Source organism: Cynara cardunculus (assembly GCF_001531365.2).
Source record: "Cynara cardunculus var. scolymus isolate 2C chromosome LG 10, CcrdV1, whole genome shotgun sequence".
In the NCBI taxonomy this organism is placed as follows: Eukaryota; Viridiplantae; Streptophyta; class Magnoliopsida; order Asterales; family Asteraceae; genus Cynara; species Cynara cardunculus.
The window spans coordinates 6,677,156-6,682,756 of record NC_037537.1 but is presented as its reverse complement, the minus strand read 5'-3'; the positions used below and the strand labels follow the sequence as shown (position 1 = coordinate 6,682,756).

Genomic DNA, 5,601 nt, shown 5'->3' with positions numbered 1-5,601 from the left:
ATTCCATTTGCATTAATGAGCTGTTAGAAAAACAACTAGTTCCATGATTTTAGCTAAATTACCTAAGCACAAAATATTTGAAAAAGACAAATCACCTAAGCACAAAAATTGATTAACCTCTTCCCTCTTTTTTCATATATTATCTAGCATGTAATAAATTGAGCAAAATCCCATTGTTCATAAATGAACATGATGGGTGAACATGTGAAATTAATGTTCACAAGCTCTAATATGATCAGGTGAACATGATGTGTTTTTTTGGTTGTGACATATGCAGGGACGAATCCAGATTTTTTTTAAAGGACACCAGTTGAATAAAAAAAATATAGGGAATTTTTTTCAAACGGTGCCACAGTTTGACTATAAGAAACAAATATACGGAATTTTTTTCAAACGATGACACCATTTGACTAAGAAAATGATACTAACAGGATTCAAACTTGGGTCTGGAGTGAAATAAAAGTTTTGCAAACCAACTCTACCAAATAAAACTTGTTCTCATTGTAGTTTCAAAATACATACCGGGCACACAACAAATTAATACGGTTGCATCGTTTACGAAACCTAATTTTTTTACCCTTCGACAGAGAAATAATATGGTGACACGTGCCACCTATACCCCATAGTTGGGTCCGTCCATGGACATATGTGCGTAAGTGAACAATAATACCCTTATTCATATATGAACATAAATTGATATATGAACAATAATAAAGTTAACACCATATACATATATGAAAATAAATTGATGTATTATGTCGGTTACTTTATGAACAATAATAAAGCTAACACCATATATATATATATATATATATGCATGTCGGTTACTATTCGATTGGTTGTTACCCAATTAATGAGGATAATTTTTTTGATTTTTTTTCAATAATACCTTGGTTTATATATGTTTATCTATGAACGGTACTGCATTGTTGCAGGGAAAATAACTCTTGAGGATACTGGTCTCGATGGTGATGAAAGCTTCAAGGTAAATACGTGTGTGTGTGTGTAATTCATTCACTTGTTCATGTCTCTAAATATGGGAACTATGGTTACGGTACCTTCTAATGGTGTGCAGATTGATGAAGACCGTACTGGTGTGCTTGTTGGAACAATATTGGGAGGTCTTACCGTATTTGCTGATGGTATGGAGTCTCTCATGAGAGGTCTTCGGAAACTGATACCATTTCTGATAGAATATATCAGATTTATTTAACACAAACTACTTGATGTATATTTAAACATCAAATTATATATTCACATTAAAGCAAGTTTGAGAGACATACAAGACATATATATATAGGCAACCAAACGTCGCCATGACAGGAAGGAACAGACACACCTATTCCAAATGACAACTGTTTAGAAACAGTTTTTGGTGGATAGGTACATAACCGCCAATAACTGATACAAACTAACGATTATTCAACAGCCCGTTAACTATACTAACGACACTTGATGTTTAGCTTATAATTTAACAATTTCTTGTACCTTTTATTCTACCAAGCATGGGTCCTGCCATGCTTGCTATGGATCTTGGTTTTATGAGACCAAACTACTCCATTTCAGCTGCTTGTGCAACCTCCAATTTCTGCTTTTAAAGCTGCAAATCATATCCGTGAAGGGAATGTTGATTTGATAATTGCTGGTGGCGTCGATGCTTCCTTTATTCCCATAGGAGTGGCAAGTTTTTCTGCTTGTGGAGCAGGGGCGGAACACACACTTTCCAAGCGCAGGGGCCGAACCTAGTATTATACATTTTCAAAAATGCCAAAAATACACTGAGGACAATGTGTTAGTAAGGTTTGGGGTTATCCAATCAGGATACATCCTTTTGCGAAACTGGATCAGAAGATGATGTCTTCAATTTTGCTCAGACCCTCTTGGAAATATATAACCATTTGGTAGTCACTCAAGTATGCTTTTGGAGTTGAGGTTCTCAGAAGAGGGACTGTAGTATAGAAAGAAGTTAGCCTATTAACTCACTGATGGTACCTAATCGCAAGTTATTGCCTATTGCCTCAGAACCGGAAGCTAGYGGATGATCTGAARAAACAGAGGGCMCTTGTTGGGAAGTRAAACTACAAAGTCAATAGCTCAAATGCTGCCAAGGTGAGTAGCCAACCAGGTTATGTCTATTCCAAACACTAGCAAGTTGGATGGGCTCTTTGTATCTTGAGGTGTCTCAAGGTGCTCTAGGAAGAGATTTGTTCTCAGGTGACAGGCAGTGTTGACAAGTTTGGGTTTTTGAGATGGGGGTTCTCAAACGTTGATGCCGATTAATTGGAGGACTAAGAAAGCTGCTGAATATTTGTACATGACATTGTCAAATATAACTTATACAAACTGTACCTTCTTCTATTGTCTGTATGATCATGCAACTTTCCAACAGGTTTTTGGAGTTTATCTTGTGGAGGGGCTACAAATTTTGTCGATTCCGCCAACATTTCATTGGTGTCGGACAACGAATATATCACCAAAGGCAACACTACGACAGTTGATTTCAACACCTCTCTTCGGTTTTTCCCAGACCCCGGAAATCGGAAGTGTTATAAGCTACCGATGAACTACACAACATCCTCCTCAACGTATGGGATGAACTCCAACACCATCATTTGTATCTCTTTTGCGTCATATTATCGTTCTTTTAGGTGGACCTTTTCGATTTTTATCAGTCAAGATATGTTTAAGGGATTATTCCTCATACAAAAACCAAATACATATTATCGTTCTTTTAGGTGGACCTTTTCGATTTTTATCAGTCAAGATATGTTTAAGGGATTATTCCTCATACAAAAACCAAAGACTAATTTGACACCCTAGAAACTAATAGCAAGTAGCTCACCCACATAGGCATGCTGTGACTACAGAAAAATTTTGCTCTAATCAGCAAGCAGCAGTAGCAGTCTTACTGTCTTAGTCGTCTAGGTCTAGGAGAACAGATCAACARAAGTAACCTAAATCACCTAAATCACCTAATACACCTAAATCAGTAAATAACCTAAATCACCTAAATCACCAATACACCTAAATCAGTAAATCACCATATAACCAATTTCAATAAATTTAGCCCTAATAATCACCTAAATGCTAAATCAGTTAACTGTAAGTCTGTAAATCACCACTTTTGGGTTTTGATTTCAAAACAAAAGGTGCAAGTGAAGTGCAAGTGTGCTGTGTGGTAGGCTGTAAAACAGTAGCAGAACTCAGTGACTGAGAAAGTGAGAAGGAGTGAACTATTAACAGCTAACGCCTAAATCACCACAGGTCCACAGTCCACATAAATTTAGACCTAAATGACTAAATCAGTAAATGAGTAAATCAGCAAATAGAAGGTGCAAGCAGACAAGCAGTAACAGAGTCTCTCCCTGTTACAGTCTTACAGAGAATGAGAATGAGAGAAGGACCGATGACGGACTTACCGGCTGAGAGCTGGCCGTCGACCGCCTGCAGTGCCGCCTGGCCCGCCTCCGCCTCCGCTGCCCGGCCCTGCCGCCTCCGCCTCCGCTGCGCAGTAGCTCTCCTTCGCGGCTCTGCCTACTAAGCTCGCTCTCCCTCTCCGCCTCTCGAGTCTATCGCCGTCGCCTGGTCGCCTGGAAGTGGGGGGGTCGGTTGAGAAAATTTGGTTTCCTAAATCTATTAGACTAAACTATGGAAGGGTATTGGAAAAAAAAGCGCAGGGGCCAGGGCCCCTATAGGCCCATTAGGCGGTCCGCCCCTGTTGTGGAGCATTGTCTAGGAGAAACAACGATCCCAAGACTGCTTCTAGACCATGAGACAAAGATATAGATGGTTTCGTTTTGGGTGAAGGTGGTGGTATTTTGGTAACTCCACCACCTGGATTTTTCATTTTGAATCTGATCTATATATCCATTCACTTACTGTAGAGTTTAAAGGTCAAAGTTTTGTAGCTCATCTTGCTTCTTATTTTTGAATATTTGTCTGCTTTTTTATGCAGGTGATGGAGAGTTTAGAACATGCAATGAAAACAGATGCACCAATTCTTGCAGAATACTTGGGGGTGCAGTAAATTGTGATGCTTATCATATAATGAGTCCACGACGGGCTTTGCATTTCCTCATGCATTCAAAGTAGCCTTGTGGATGCGGAGTGTGTCGGTAGAGGAGGTAAATTACATCAATGGACATGCAACTTCCACAATGATTGGCGATCTAGCTGAAATAAAGGCTCTCAAGAAGGTATTCAAGAAAACTGTAGGGATCAAGATGAATGCTACGAAGGTGAACCAGATCATGGTCCAAATATGTAATTATCCCCACAACTGATTAACAAGATTCATATTGACATTAGTTATTTTTTTGTTTATATTCCAGTCCATGATCGGACACGGTATGGGAGCAGCCGGAGGTCTGGAAGCCATTGCCACAATTAAAGCAATTCAGACAGGTTGGTTGCATCCCACCATTAATCAATTCGTATGTGCATGATGCCTACCTTTTTCCCTTCTTTGTTCTTTGATTCTCACGTTTACACACCAAATCCGTAGAGCCAAGAAACGGGAATAGAATTCGACACTGTTGCAAATCAAAAGCAGCAACATGAAATCAGCGTTGGTGAGTTTGTTTCAAGTTCTCTCTTGTTCATTCGCCAAGAATTGTTAACTTATTCAAACGTTTTTGGTATGCAGCCATTTCGAATTCATTTGGTGTTGGCGGACATAATTCTGTTGTTGCAGTCTCGGCTTTCAAATTCAAACCTTGATATGATAATATAAAATATATGTATATTTGATCAATAGAGCAACTTCATGTCATTGGAGGGATTCAAAACTACCAATTTCGACCCTTAGTATGTTAAATGTGAGATTTTGAAGAGGACCTCCGAAATTTTGGGGCCATATTTACATGTGTTCAAGGTCTTTCTGTGTAAAATTATAGCATAAATTATTTATGTTCAAACCATTAATTGTTTGGTTTTAGGTTCAAATCATTAATTGTTTGGTTTTAGGTTCAAATCATTAATGGTTTATGTTAAATTTCAAATTGTTAATTATTTTAGGTTTAGTCCATTTTTGTTCTTAACATATATTCTCTGTTATCTCATTTACATAATGTAATCAAAAGTTTTTGTTAGTTGTATATAAGAAGCCTATATATATATAAGCCCGTGGGCTTTTAGGTTTAGGGTTTAGGCCCTCTGTACTATCCTATATAAGTAGTTTAGGTTTTCTCCTTTTGATGTAATGTTCTATAATATTCATTCAATACAAACGGCAATCTTTTGGCCCTCTCTTTCTCTTATTCTAACATGGTATCAAAGCAATAGGTTGCTTTTTTTTTTTGCTCGATTGTTGTTCTTGATTGTGATCTCTGTTGCTCCCATACTCAATCTCCAAATCTGTCGATTTCAAGATCTCGATATTTGCGTCTCCTGTCACAGTTTAGCATCGTTTTGCATCACTCAGTCTCCATCGCCGCTTCTCTGCTGCGGCCGACAACCGTTCCATCTCGACATTTGCGTCTCCTGCATCACCCGGATTCACGAGGATTCACCCGGATTCTACTTACCCGGATTCTGATTTTTCACGTTTCCAATCAACACTACTATGGCTTCCAATYCTAGTCACTCAAACCCAATYTCGGT

General features: G+C 38.5%; 1 pseudogene; it reads left to right on the top strand.

Moving 5' to 3' along the window:
• Positions 1-901: 901 nt before the first annotated feature.
• LOC112519936 lies at positions 902-4,719 on the top strand (annotated as a pseudogene).
• The last annotated feature ends 882 nt before the right edge of the window (positions 4,720-5,601 follow it).